Here is a 15204-nt window from a genome sequence, read left to right as displayed (position 1 = left end):
TGAATGTCTTCTGGGGCAAGATGACTCATTTACTCTGATGAAAATATGGGAAGGTTTATAATTAAGTATAAAAAGGGAGAGCAGAATCATGTGAAACATTTTACTAGATGCTTTTTTATTAATTGAATTACAAATAATGAAATCTATATACTTTTACTGAAGTTTGTCTCTTATTCATAATCTTTAAAATTAAGATTGAGGGGCACCTGGGTGGCTCAGTCGGTTAAGCGGCCGACTTCAGCTCAGGTCATGATCTCGCGGTCCGTGAGTTCGAGCCCCGCGTCAGGCTCTGTGCTGACCACTCAGAGCCTGGCACTTGTTTCGGATTCTGTGTCTGTCTCTCTCTCTGACCCTCCTCCATTCATGCTCTGTCTCTCTCTGTCTCAAAAATAAATAAACGTTAAAAAAAATTTTTTTTAAATAATAAAATTAAGATTGATTTAGTGTTAGAAATTAGTGTTATGGCGTAACCTAAATTATAAAATCGTACTTAATTGCATATAATCATGGTTATTAGTGAAGAAACAACATCTATGCCGTATACATTTTTTTAAATAAAATGTACAAATATACCAAATGTACAAATGTACCGATATACAAAGTACTGGTATAATTTCTTGTTATTGTGTGCCACCAAAATTTCCAGGTGTTTTATGTAATAAGATAAGAAATAGTTCATGATACACTCCTAGGTATAATCATAAAAAATTTAATTCCATAAAAGCTTTTACAATTTGTGTACTGCTGCTGTTTCATTCTTTATACTAGGAAGCTGAGGCCCAGAATTATAAGACAGAGAGCCCCAAATAAACTCATACCTATATGGTTAATTAATCTATGATAAAAAAGGGAAGAAAGTACAATGGATAAAGGACAGTCTGTCTTCAACAAATGGTTTTGGGAAAACTGGGCAGCAACATGTAGAAGAATGAAACTGGACCACTTTCTTACACCAAACACAAAAGGAAACTCTGAATGCATTAAAGACCTGAATGTGTTACACATAAAACTATAAAACTCCGAAATGAAGAAATAGCTTCTTGGACACCGGCCTTAGCAACATATTTATGAATAGGTCTCCTCAGGCAAGGAAAACAAAAGCAAAACTAAACTATTGTGACAACACCAAAATAAAAGACTTTTCTACAGTGAAGGAAACCATAAAAATGCAACCTACTGACAAGAGAAGACACTTACAAATGTCCAATAAGGGGTTAATATCCGAAATCTGTGAAGAACTTACACAACACTAAAAAAAGCCCTGATAATCCAATTAAAAAATGAGTAGAGATTGATAAATTTTTTTATAGATGATGATACTAACACTTTATCAGACATGTTATTTGCAAATATCCTCCCATTCCAATGTTTGCCTTCTAGTTTGTTGATGGTTTCCTTTGTTGTGCAGAAGCTCTTTATCTTGATGAGGTCCCAATAGTTCATTTTTGCTTTTGTTTCCCTTGCCTCAGGAGATGTGTCTAGTAAGAAGTTGCTATGACCAATGTCAAAGAGATTACTCCCTGTGTTCTCCTCTAGGACTTTGATGGTGTCCTGCCTCACATTTAGGTCTTTCATCCATTTTGAATTTATTTTTGTGTTTGGCATAAGAAAGCGGTCCAGTTTCATTCTTTTGCATGTTGCTGTCCAGTTTTCCCAACACCATTTGTTGAAGAGACTGTCTTTTTTCCATTGGATATTCTTTCCTCCTGCAAAATCTGTAAAGAACTTATCAAAGTTAGGATGCCTGGGTGGCTCAGTCAGTTAAGCATCCAACTTCGGCTCAGGTCATGATCTCGTGGTCCATGAGTGTGGGCCCCATGTCAGGCTCTATGCTGACAACTCGGAGCCTGGATCCTGCTTCAGATTCTGTGTCTCCCTCCCTCCCTCCCTCTCTCTCTCTCTCTCTCTCTCTCACTGCCCTTCCCCACTTGTGCTCTGTCTCTCTCTCAATCTCAAAAATAAATAAACGTTAAAAAAATTGTAAGAACTTATCAAAGTCAACACCCAAAATACAAATAATCCAGTTAAAAAATGGGCAGAAGACGTGCATAGACATTTTTCCAAAGAAAACATACAGATGGCTAACAGATACATGAAAAGATGCTCAACATCACTCATCATCAGGGAAATACAAATCAAAACTACAATGAGGGACGTCTGGGTGGCTCAGTCAGATAAGTGTCTGACTCTTGGTATCGGTTTGTGAGATAGAGCCCCATGTTGGGCTGCATGCTGACAGCACAGAGCATGCTTGGGATTCTCTCTCTCCCTTTCTCTCTGCCCCTCCCCCATGCTCACTCTCTCTTTCTCTCAAAATAAATAAACTAAAAAAAAACTGCAACGAGATATCCCCTCACACCTGTCAGAATGGCTAAAATTAACACAGGAAACAACAGATGTTGGCAAGGATGCAGTTAAAGGGGAATCTTCTTACACTGCTGGTGGGAATGCAAACCGGTGCAGCCACTCTGGAAAATAGGATGGAGATTCCTCAAAAAGTTAAAAGTAGAACTACCCTACGACCCAGTAATTGCACTCCTAGGGATTTATCCAAAGGATATAAAAATGTTGATTTAAAGGGTCACATGCCCCCCAATGTTTATAGCAGCATTATCAACAGTAGCCAAATTATGGAAAGAGCCCAAAGGCTCATTGACTGATGAATGGATAAAGAAGAAGTGGTATATAATATACAATGGAATTCGTACAAGAGGATCACTGTTTCCCTAGGTTTTGGAGATCATTCAGTGCTGCGTTCAGTGAACCGTAAGTGTAATAATTTGTTATGTATTGTGCACAGAGCATAAGACAGACCCTTTAATCCAAAATTCCTTTACTAGCTATGGAACTTTGTGCTAACTTAACCTGTCTATATGGCTAGTACATGGAGTAGATGAAATGGGAATTGTGTAGATTGCCCAGCATAGCTCTTATGTGACGTAGGTTTCCTCCATTTGGATATTAAATGTGCAGATCGCCAAAGATATTTTGTTGAGAAAATTATATCATAATTCAGATGTAAGCTTTCTATTGGTTGGCCACAGGATTGCCTGTAGGTAGGTACCAAACTTCCTTTATGGGTATCGTCTATTTAAAAGTCCAACGGGGCGCCTGGGTGGCTCAGTCGGTTGAGTGTCTGACTTCGGCTCAGGTCATGATCTCACAGCTCGTGAGTTTGAGCCCCGTGTTGGGCTCTGTGCTGACAGCTCGGAGCCTGGAGCCTGCTTCAGATTCTGTGCCTCCCTCTCTCTTTGCCCCAACCCACTCGCATTCTGTCTCTGTCTCTCTCAAAAATATATAAGCATTAAAAAAAATTTTGAAAAAGAAAAAAAAAAGTCTAACAGTTGCTCAGTTGAAATTCCAGGTTTGCACTATAATGCAGACGAGATTGCTTTAAACCAGAAGGTCTGATTATCTCCTTAGCAACAAAGTAACTTTAATATGATTCCTGCCATATTAAATACTTCATTTTGGGGTGGAATGCTTTCTCAGTGGTCCAACTAGAGGTAATGTATACAAATTATAAGTTTTTCAGGAATTTAAGTTCATCCCCACATTTTCTTGGTTAATTTGCTTCACACTTCATTTCATAAGTAGAAATGATCAGTTGAGAACTCCCTAATCTTTCCACTTGCAGATTGAACTACCCTTAAAACTATTGGATTATTCAGGACTCTTACAATGGAAGATGTGTCTTTCCACTTAATCAAAGGCCACCTATTATCTGAAGGGAAAAAACAAACAAACTGTACTTTGCTTTTTTTGTTAGTTAATTTTCTTGCCTCCACTTTGATTGTTACCATCAAGATAAAAACACATGCTATTTGAAAACAATCACAAAACCCCCCACAGTACTCCCAGCAATTGGCTGCTGTTTCTGCTTGCCTACAAACCCAAATCTCTTAGAAGATTCCTTAAGCTGTCTCCACTTCCTCGCCTCCCATTCATCCTTCAGTCCTCTCTATTCTTCCCTACCTCCCCACCTCACTGACAAGGATTGCTCTTGCTAAAATCGCCATGATCTCAGTGTTTCCAGATATGGTCAGTTCTTTATTCTCATCATCTCTTTCGACCTCTCACCAGCTTTCCTCATTGTTGGCCTCTCCCTCCTTTCAACATTGCCCTCTCATATCTTTAGGACACTGTATTCTCCCAGTTGGCCTCCGCATTCCCCTGGCTACTCCTACCCTACTTCTAAATGAGTGGTTCTCAAACTTTAGTAATACACTACGATCACCTTGGAAGCTTCTTAAAATGCAGATTCTTGGGCATTCTCAGAAATTCTGATTTAAGAGCTCTGAATGAAGCCTAAGAACCTATCTTTGACCAGTACTCCCAAAAATTATGATACAGATGGGTCGTAAATCTCGATTTTGAAAACCTTTGCTCTTTAGGTCATTCCTGTGCCTTCTTTCTGTCTACTACTTTCTCTTTTGGAGAACTCCTCCACTTCTAACTATATCAATGCTTCTCAGCCATAGCTACAATATAGAATCACCTAGGGAGCATTTAAAAACTTCCAGTGCCAATTACAGACCACATAGACAAATGCTGGGAATGTAGCTTAGACTGTACTATTATTAAAAGCTTCCCAGGTTATACTCCTTTGCAGCCAGAGTTGAGAAACGCACTATTCTGTAGACTTAGAACTTTTATCTTTGGCTTAACTGTTTTCCTGAGTTTCAAACGAATGTATCCAGTTGCCTACTTAACATCATATTGCAGTATCTCAGACATCTCAATCCTAAAATAGCCAATAACGAACTATCGATTTTGAGGGTTCCTGCGTGGCTCAGTTGGTTACGCGTTCAACTTTAGCTCAGAGTCATGATCTCACGGTTCATTAGTTCGAGCCCCGTGTTGGGCTCTGCACTGACCGTGCAAAGCCTGCTTGAGATTCTCTCTCTCTGTCCCTTCCCCACTCACTCTGTCTCAAAGTAAATAAACATAAAAAAGAACTACTGATTCTGCACCCTGGCCTCAAACACATTCATACCCATAGGAATAAATATTAATATCATCCACTCAGGTGCTCATGATAGGAAACTGGGTGTCATCTTTTTTAACTTTATTTTTCATATTCAAATCATTTGTAAGACTTGTCACTTTTTTTGATGAACCAAATTGAAATTTCATTTGTTTATGGGGCACCTGGGTGGCTCAGTCGCTTAAGCCTCTGATTTCGGTTCAGGTCATGATCTCACAGTTCTTGGGTTCGAGCCCCACGCCGGGCTCTGTACTGACAGCTCAGAGCCTGGAGCCTCCTTCGGATTCTGTGTCTCCCTCTCTCTCTCTCTGCCCCTCCCCTGCTCACACTCTGTCTCTCTCAAAAATAAATAAAACACTTTTTAAAATTTCATTTATTTATTAAAAATTATCTTAGGGGTACCTGGGTGGCTCAGTCGGTTAAGCATCCGACTTCAGCTCAGGCCGTGACCTCATAGGTTGTGGGTTCGAGCCCTGCATTGGGCTCTGTGCTGACAGCTCAGAGCCTGGAACCTGCTTCGGATTCTGTGTCTCCCTTTATCTCTGACCCTCCCCCGATCGTGCTCTCTCTCTTTCTCGCAAAAATAAATAAACATTAAAAAATTTAAAAAATATATTTTAATTTGAATAATTGACACAATTGTGCAATAGTTGCAGATGTATGACATAGTGATGAACGTTTTCTTATTTATTTATTTATTTATTTATTTATTTATGTATGTATGTATGTATTTATTGGAATTGCTGTGGCCGAGGTCAAAGAGGTTGTGGCCTGTGCTCTCCTCTAGGATTTTGATGGTTTCCTGCCTCACATTTAGGTCTTTCATCCATTTTGAGTTTATTTTTGTGTGTGGTGTAAGCACGTGGTCTAGTTTCAACCTTCTGCATGTTGCTGTCCAGTTCTCCCAGCACCATTTGTTGAAGAGACCGTCTTTTTTCCATTGGATACTCTTTCCTGCTTTGTCAAAGATTAGTTAGCCTATAATTATGTTTTTATAAGGACAGATTCTTCAGAAAAGGAAGGATTATTTGTCAAGATGGAGTTTTCAGACCTGCTTGCTTTGGATCACAGGGACAAACTTGGAGGCAGAGACTTTCTTATTGTAACACAATGGCAATATTCATTTATATTCCTTCATACAGAGAGAGGGTTTTTTTCAACACCATGTACTAAGTAATCCATTATTTTTCTTTTGATTTGTGGTGCCATCTTTGTTATTTAAAAAAAATTTTTTTTAATGTTTATTTATTTTTGAGACACAGAGAGACAGAGCATGAACGGGGGAGGGTCAAAGAGAGAGGGAGACACAGAATCTGAAGCAGGCTCCAGGCTCTGAGCTGTCAGCACAGAGCCCGACGTGGGGCTCAAACCCACGGACCGTGAGATCATGACCTGAGCCGAAGTTGGGCGCTCAACTGACTGAGCCACCCAGGCGCCCCGTCTTTGTTATTTTAAATTGTCACATAAACACGTGTCTATCTCTGTGCTTCCTATTTTGTTATATAGGTGCATTTGACTGTTGCAATAGTATTACGGTTTTCTAAAAAGTAAAAAAAAAAAGTTATTATGGCACTTTCTTCACCCTTCTTAAGGTTGACATAACAATGCGTGGACCTTTATTATACTGTGTACATTTTTAGGACATTTATTTACTTTCTTAAAAAAACGAACTAGAATTTTAGTTGAGATTACATAGGATTTAAATATTAATTGGGGATAATTGATGCATTTGTAACAAGTCATTCCAGCCAGGAGTATGGAACGTATGTCTATTTGGCTTTTCTGTGTCTGCTATTACAATTTATCATTTTCTCCATAGAGACCTTTGGCCTTCCTGATTAAGTTAATGCCTGGATATTTTATGATTTTGATGCAATTGCGAATGGTACTTTTGAAATTATATTTTTACTTAGTTATTGCGGACATGGTAAAATGCTCTTTAGTTTGTGTTTGGAAATCTTGCTTAAGTCTTCTTAGTTTCAATGACTTGCTTATGATACTGGTTCTTTAATGTAAATGATCATATCATCTTCAAATAATGATAGCTTTCAGGTCTCCCTCTAAATCCTTAAACCTCTTATTTCTTTGTCACCTTGGCCAGGACCTGCAATGTATGTTTTATACTATGGTGATAGCTGGCTGTTTTGTCCTCATTTTAGTCTTGACAGAAATGAATTCATCTTCTTCCATTAAGGATAATATTTTCTGTACGTTTTTGAACATGCTATCAAGTATTCTAGACTTTTAAACTAGACTTTTAAAAATATTTCTAGACTTTTAAATTTCTAGACTTTTAAAAATAACCATAAGTAGATGTTAGGCTGTATTAAATATTGTTTGCATCAATTGTAATTTAGTCCCATAGTCTGTTTTATGGCAATTGACATTAATAGGCTTTCTGACGTTGACTCAACCTTGCGTTGATGGGATAAATCCTCCTTGATAACGATTGCTTTAATACCTCATATTTCATTTGGCCTGCCCTGATATTACCCCTGTGGTCGCATATACCTGCTCTCATTACTGTAGTACACTAATTGTTTCAAGGAGATGCAGAGTAGAGGCAAAACCAAAACATAAACCTCTTTTTCTTGCCAACTATTCCTTTCACTGCAGCATCTAGGTAACATTGGTACTCGACTTCAACTAGTTCAATTAGTTTTTTGGGCCTGTATTTTCCTCTCTAGTTTCTCTAGAGTTAATTTCATGGAAGAAGTTAGTAATTGTGCTAGTTTTCCATCATTGACAGAATTTTTAGAAGTCTTGCTTACCGGCTGAGCCACTCAGGTGCGGTGCCCCTTAGGTATTTAAAAAAATATCTTTTGTTTAATGTTTTATTTTTGAGAGAGAGAGAGAGACAGAGAGAGAGAGAGAGAGAGAGAGGGCAGGAGAGAGGCAGAGAGAGAGGGAAGCACAGAATCCGAAGCAGGCTTCAGGCTCCAAGCTGTCAGCACAGAGCCCGACGCGGGGCTCGAACTCACAACCCGCGAGATCGTGACCTGAGCTGAAGGCAGGTTGGACCCTCAAACGGCTGAGCCACCCAGGTGCCCCAACCCCTTAGGTATTTTATATATAAACTGCTATTGAGCCAGATTCCCTTCTTCTGTTTTTGTACAGTTTAGTTTTTGAACTTTTATAGTTTTTCTCCATTCATTTTATCTTGTTAGTTGTCAGACATTTCCAAATTGTTTTGGAGTCTTGATTCTGCATTCTAACATATTAGCGGTTACCCCTTCCCAGTTTGATAAGCATACATTTATATCTCCATCTAAATCTGTATAGATTGTGTTTTTCAGTGTTTTATTAATGTATTCTGGTTGAGACCTTCTTCACAATTGATAATAATCGACACTATTAAAGTACTTTATCAACTAGATATAAAGCATTCCAAAATCATCTAGGCCAGTGCTTCCCAAAACTTTAATGTGCACACAGATTGCCTAGGAATCTTGTTAAAATGCAGATTTTGGCTCAGTAGGTCTGGGGAAGAGCATGAGGTTTTGTATTTCTAACAAGCCTTTGTGTCAGGTTGATGCTGGTGGTCCGTGGAACACAGTTTAAATACTGAGGACTCTAAGCACATCTATGAATAACTTTTTCAGGCATAAGATACATTATGAACAGGTTTTTTCCCCCTGATTTCCTTACCTGTTAAGACCAGGGAAAATAAATTCTCCATAAACTGTCGCATGAAGCTGCGTGCTAATCTCTATATGTTGCCGAGGCTCCTGAGAACACTGCTTTGAAGATGCAATTTTTGGTGACAATATTAGTAATGAGTGTTATTTTGGACCAGCAAGGTTTTTGCCAGGTTTTCAACCTAGCGACAAATGAGACCAGAATACTTTGAAACTCTCATTCACTTCTTTCCATCTACTCACCTGCATGTTTCTAGGCTCCTGGCTACGATTGAAATGTGGAGGAATGCTTGATATACAGAGAAGATTGATTAAAAATCATCTAGGTATGGAAACCAATTTGACAATACATTTCATATTAAAATAATAAACATTAAAAATTTTTAAACAAATAAAGAATTTTAATAATTAATTAATGTGAAAAATGATCTGATAAGAGGATGAAAATATTTCACTGAGGAAAGTGACATGGTTAAATGCATTACCCACAAACACAGTTCTTCTTAATTTAAATGGTTACCATAAAAAAAATCATCTAGATAATGGTAAGTAGGTGCTTCTGAATTGTTTCAGGGTACTGATAAACAGTTTCCATTCAGGGCTACTTTTAGTTAGCTTAATTTATTTCAAGTATTTTTTTTTTATGAAATTTATTGACAAATTGGTTTCCATACAACACCCAGTGCTCATCCCAAAAGGTGCCCTCCTCAATACCCATCACCCACCCTCTCCTCCCTCCCACCCCCCATCAACCCTCAGTTTGTTCTCAGTTTTTAACAGTCTCTTATGCTTTGGCTCTCTCCTATTCTAACCTCTTTTTTTTTTTTCCTTCCCCTCCCCCATGGGTTCCTGTTAAGTTTCTCAGGATCCACATAAGAGTGAAACCATATGGTATCTGTCTTTCTCTGTATGGCTTATTTCACTTAGCATCACACTCTCCAGTTCCATCCACGTTGCTACAAAAGGCCATATTTCATTTTTTCTCATTGCCACGTAGTATTCCATTGTGTATATAAACCACAATTTCTTTATCCATTCATCAGTTGATGGACATTTAGGCTCTTTCCATAATTTGGCTATTGTTGAGAGTGCTGCTATGAACATTGGGGTACAAGTGGCCCTATGCATCAGTACTCCTGTATCCCTTGGATAAATTCCTAGCAGTGCTATTGCTGGGTCATAGGGTAGGTCTATTTTTAATTTTCTGAGGAACCTCCACACTGCTTTCCAGAGCGGCTGCACCAATTTGCATTCCCACCAACAGTGCAAGAGGGTTCCCGTTTCTCCACATCCTCTCCAGCATCTATAGTCTCCTGATTTGTTCATTTTGGCCACTCTGACTGGCGTGAGGTGGTACCTGAGTGTGGTTTTGATTTGTATTTCCCTGATAAGGAGCGACGCTGAACATCTTTTCATGTGCCTGTTGGCCATCCGGATGTCTTCTTTAGAGAAGTGTCTATTCATGTTTTCTGCCCATTTCTTCACTGGGTTATTTGTTTTTCGGGTGTGGAGTTTGGTGAGCTCTTTATAGATTTTGGATACTAGCCCTTTGTCCGATATGTCATTTGCGAATATCTTTTCCCATTCCGTTGGTTGCCTTTTAGTTTTGTTGGTTGTTTCCTTTGCTGTGCAGAAGCTTTTTATCTTCATAAGGTCCCAGTAATTCACTTTTGCTTTTAATTCCCTTGCCTTTGGGGATGTGTCGAGTAAGAGATTGCTACGGCTGAGGTCAGAGAGGTCTTTTCCTGCTTTCTCCTCTAAGGTTTTGATGGTTTCCTGTCTCACATTTAGGTCCTTTATCCATTTTGAGTTTATTTTTGTGAATGGTGTGAGAAAGTGGTCTAGTTTCAACCTTCTGCATGTTGCTGTCCAGTTCTCCCAGCACCATTTGTTAAAGAGGCTGTCTTTTTTCCATTGGATGTTCTTTCCTGCTTTGTCAAAGATGAGTTGGCCATACGTTTGTGGGTCTAGTTCTGGGGTTTCTATTCTATTCCATTGGTCTATGTGTCTGTTTTTGTGCCATATTTCAAGTATTTATGAAAAAATATTTGCTAAGAAAAAAATAGAACAAGCAAAATTTTGTCTGGCATGTTAGTAACAGTGCCATCCAAATATCTTACTGAGATGTAAATGTTTAGAATAGTACTTCAAGATAACTGTTTCCTGTGTTCTTATAAATGAAATGCCATGAGAACCACCCACCTCCTGAAAGTTAATTAAGAGTGCTGGGTTAAAATATTTATATATTGCTGAGCTGATAATTAGGAATCTGTAGGTACTAACCAGTCTGAGGGTTTCTGACAAAATTTGTTTTGACAGTTGCATAGGACTTGGGGACAGGAGACGAAATTTGAGATTTCTCAAAGTTGGTGTTCTAAAAGGATAGTGTAACATGAGGCTAGGACTTCAAAAAGTTTTGTGATGTACAAACAAGGACAAGGAAACTTGCCTAGCTTGACTTTGACACTAAGTGAGAAGCCAAGAAAAGTAAAAAATACAAAGATCTCCCATAAGTATAACCTCAAATTAACCATCACCAGCATGGGCTCAGGATTTATTACATGTTTTTGTGCATGTTTTACAAACCTCATGCATAGAATTTAATGAACGTGTACCCAGATTGGTAGTGTTTCCAGCTGACTGAACGGAGCAAAAGCATGTCTCTTGGAGGAGTACATCTTCGACCTCAAATTTCCACACGTAGTGTTCTGTAGAATATTAGCTCACAATAAAATTTCAAAACATCCCACAAAAAAAAAAAAAAAACAAAGGCTCGGCAGAGATAACAGAAAACAGATTTAAGACCGAAAAGACTTTAGACATAGGGTAAAAGACTTACGAAAATGTTTAAAAAATTAAAAATGGAAATGTACAGATTGGGTAAAGGGCAGAAGGCTATAAAAAGGATGAAGCATATTTTTTAAAATAAAATTACCTAGAAATTAAAGTTACAGTAACTAAATTAAAATTTTCTTTTAGCATTTATTCATTTTTGAAAGACAGAGGGAGACGGTGCAAACGGGGGAGGGCTAGACAGAGAGGGAGGCACAGAATCTGAAGCAGGCTCCAAGCTGTCAGCACAGAGCCCCACGTGGGGCTTGAACCCACGGACCATGAGATCATGACCTGAGCCGAAGTCGGCTGCTCAACAGACAGAGCCACCCAGGTGCCCCTATTGTAACTAAATTTAAAGACTTAGTGATCAGATTTTGTAGCATATTGGAAGCAGCTGAAGAGAGAATTAATGAAGAAATTACCTGAAATTCATCCCAATGAGACAAAAGAGAAATTGAGACATGGAAGATAAAAGGGAGAAGGTCTGATCTTAGTGTAATGGTGTTTCCAAAAGGTGAGGTGAAAGAAAGTGGGTGAGAGGAAGAAACATTTGAATACATGAAATCTGAGATTTTGCAAAATGGAAGAAAGACAACAATTCTTAAAGAACACCCATCTCAATTAAAATAAAAAAGAGATCCACACTTACAAACCTTGTGGTAACACATAGAACACCAGAGGAAAAGCAAAAGACAAAACACCTAGAGTGAAAAGAGCTACAAAGCATCAGTGATTAGCTTGATTGCTTATTTCTCTAATATGGCAATGAAAGGTAGAAGGCAGTAGAATAATATCTTCAGTGTCTGATAGAAAGTCATTATCAACTAAGAACTATATACTCAATGAGACCATTTTTTAAAAATTCTTATTTTTGAGGGGTGCCTGGGTGGCTTAGTCGGTTAAGTGTCCAAGTCTGTTTCAGCTCAGGTCATTATCTCATGGTTTGTGAGTTCAAGCCCCACATCGGGTTCCATGCTGACAGTGCAGAGCCTGCTTGAGATTCTCTCTCCCCCTCGCTGCCCCTCCCCCTCTCACTCTCTCTGTCTCTCTGTCTCTCTCTCAAAAATAAATAAATAAACTTAAAAAAATTATAAAAATATTTTTGAGACAGTGCAAGTGGGGGAGGGGCAGAGAGAGAGGGAAAGAGGATCTGAAGCAGGATCTGTGCTGACAGCAGTGAGCCCGATGATGGGGCTCAAACCCACGAACTGCGAGATCATGACCTGAGCTGAAGTCAGATGCTCAACCCACTGAGCCACCCAGGCGCCCCTGTGAGACCATTTTTTTAAAGGCTAGGACAAAGTGATATTTATAGACACGTGACAAGATTATTTGCCACCCATTGAGTCGTGTTGATGAAAATTTTAAAGTAAGTACTTTTTTTTTTTGGAGAAGGAAAATGATCTGAGATCATCCGAGATTTGAGGACAAATGACAAATAAAGGTAGAAGTAAATATATGGGTAAATCAAAACCACCATTGACTGTATTAAGTGGTAAGAACAATGGCTAATTTAAAGAAAATATAATAAAATTAAAATACGAGACTATATTCAAGTAACTTATGAGGAAGGTGTGATTTGAGTTAATGTTCTGTGTTGCTTGTCTTTTCAGGAGGAGGTAAGATGTTGTTTAACTTGAGACTTTAAACATGCATGATAAAATGTCTTAGGAAACCACTAAAAAAGATTAAAGGAAAATATTCTAAAAAAATGTTTTTAATGGTTATTTTTGAGAGGAAGAGAGACAGAGAGAGAGAGAGAGAGAGAGAGAGAGAGAGAGCATGAACAGAGGAGGGGCAGAGAGAGAGGGAGACACAGGATTCAAAGCAGGCTCCAGGCTCTGAGCTGTCAGCCCAGAGCCCGATGCGGGGCTCAAAGCCACGAACCGTGAGATCATGACTGAGCTGATGTTGGATGCTTAACCGATTGAGCCACCCAGGCGCCCCTAAAGAAAAATATTCTAAAATAAAAGGGGGAAATGGCATGAGAAACAAAAGTCAATCAAAATGGAAGGATGATGAGGGAAGCATTTCCACATTGGTGGAGTAGTGACCTCTGAAAATCCACTCCTTCATACAGGAAATGAGAATACTAGCAAAAAAATGTCAGAATTAACTTTTTCACAACCTTCCCTGTGCAGAAACTTTTTATCCTGATGAAGTATCAATGGTTTATTTTTGCTTTTGTTTACCTTGCCCCAGAAGACATATCTAGTAAGAAGTTGCTATGGCCGATGTCAAAGAGGTTACTGCCTGTGTTCTCCTCTAGGATTTTGATGGTCTTCTATCTCACATTTAGATCTTTCATCCATTTTGAATTTATTTTTGTGTGTGGTGTAAGAAAGTGGTCCAGTTTTGTTCTTTTGCATGTTGCTCTCCAGTTTTCCCAACACCACTTGTTGAAGAAACTGTCTTTTTTCCATTGTCCTGCTTTTTCAAAGATGAGTTGACCATATAGTTGTGCGTCTATTTCTGGGTTTTCTATTCTGTTCCATTGCTCTATCTGTCTGCTTTTGTGCCAGTACCATACTGTCTTGGTGATTACAGCTTTGTAATATAGCGTTAAGTCCAGAATTATGGTGCCTCCAGCTTTCCTTTTCTTTTTCAAGATTGTTTTGGTTATTCAGGGTCTTTTGTGGTTCCATACGAATCTTAGGATTGTTTGTTCTAGCTCTGTGAAAATGCTGCTGGTATTTTGATAAGGATTGCATTAAATGTGTAGATTGCTTTGGGTAGTATAGACATTTTAATAATATTTGTTCTTCCAATCTATGAGCATAGAATGTTTTTCCATTTCTTTGTGTGATCTTCAATTTCTTGCATCAGTGTTTTATAGTTTTCAGAATACATATGTTTTGGCTCTTTGGTTAGGTTTATTCCTTAGGTATCTTATGGTTTTTGGTGCAGTAGTAAATGGGATCAATTCCTTGATTTCTCTTTCTGCTGCTTCGTTATTGGTGTATAGAAATGCAACAAATTTCTGTATGTTGATTCTGTATCCTGTGACCTTACTGAATTTGTGTATCAGTTCTAGCAATTTTTTTTTGGTTGAGACTTTTGAGTTTTCCCCATAGAGTATCACATCATCTGCAAATAGTGAAAATTCGACTTCTTCTTTGCCAATTTGGATGCCTTTTATTTCTGTTATCTGATTGCTGAGGCTAGGACTTCCAGTGCCATGTAAAAAACAATGGTGAGAGTAGACATCCCTGTCTTGCCCCTGACCTTAAAGGAAAAGTTCTCAGTTATTACCCATTGAGGATGATCTTGGCTGTGGGTTTTTCATACATGGCCTTTTTGATGCTGAGGTACGTTCCACGTATCCTTAATTTGTTGAGGGTTTTTACCATGAATGGATGTTGTACTTTGTTAAATGCTTTTCCTGCATCAGAATCGGCAAATCTATAGAGAGAGAACATACATTAATAGTTTCTACATTTGACAGGGTCGGGGCAGGGTTGTGGGTGGGTGGGCATGCTAGTGAATCTGAGATTTCTTTTTGGGCTGATAAAAATATTCTAAAATTGACGGTATTAATGTTTGCACAATTCTTTGTCTGTACTAAAATCTGTTCAATTGTTCACTTTAAAAAGGTGGATTGGGGGCGCCTGGGTGGCGCAGTCGGTTAAGCGTCCGACTTCAGCCAGGTCACGATCTCGCGGTCCGTGAGTTTGAGCCCCGCTTCGGGCTCTGGGCTGATGGCTCAGAGCCTGGAGCCTGTTTCTGATTCTGTGTCTCCCTCTC

This window comes from Prionailurus bengalensis, chromosome X, assembly GCF_016509475.1.
Source record: "Prionailurus bengalensis isolate Pbe53 chromosome X, Fcat_Pben_1.1_paternal_pri, whole genome shotgun sequence".
NCBI classification, from domain to species: domain Eukaryota; kingdom Metazoa; phylum Chordata; class Mammalia; order Carnivora; family Felidae; genus Prionailurus; species Prionailurus bengalensis.
Note: the sequence above shows the minus strand (reverse complement) of the source record.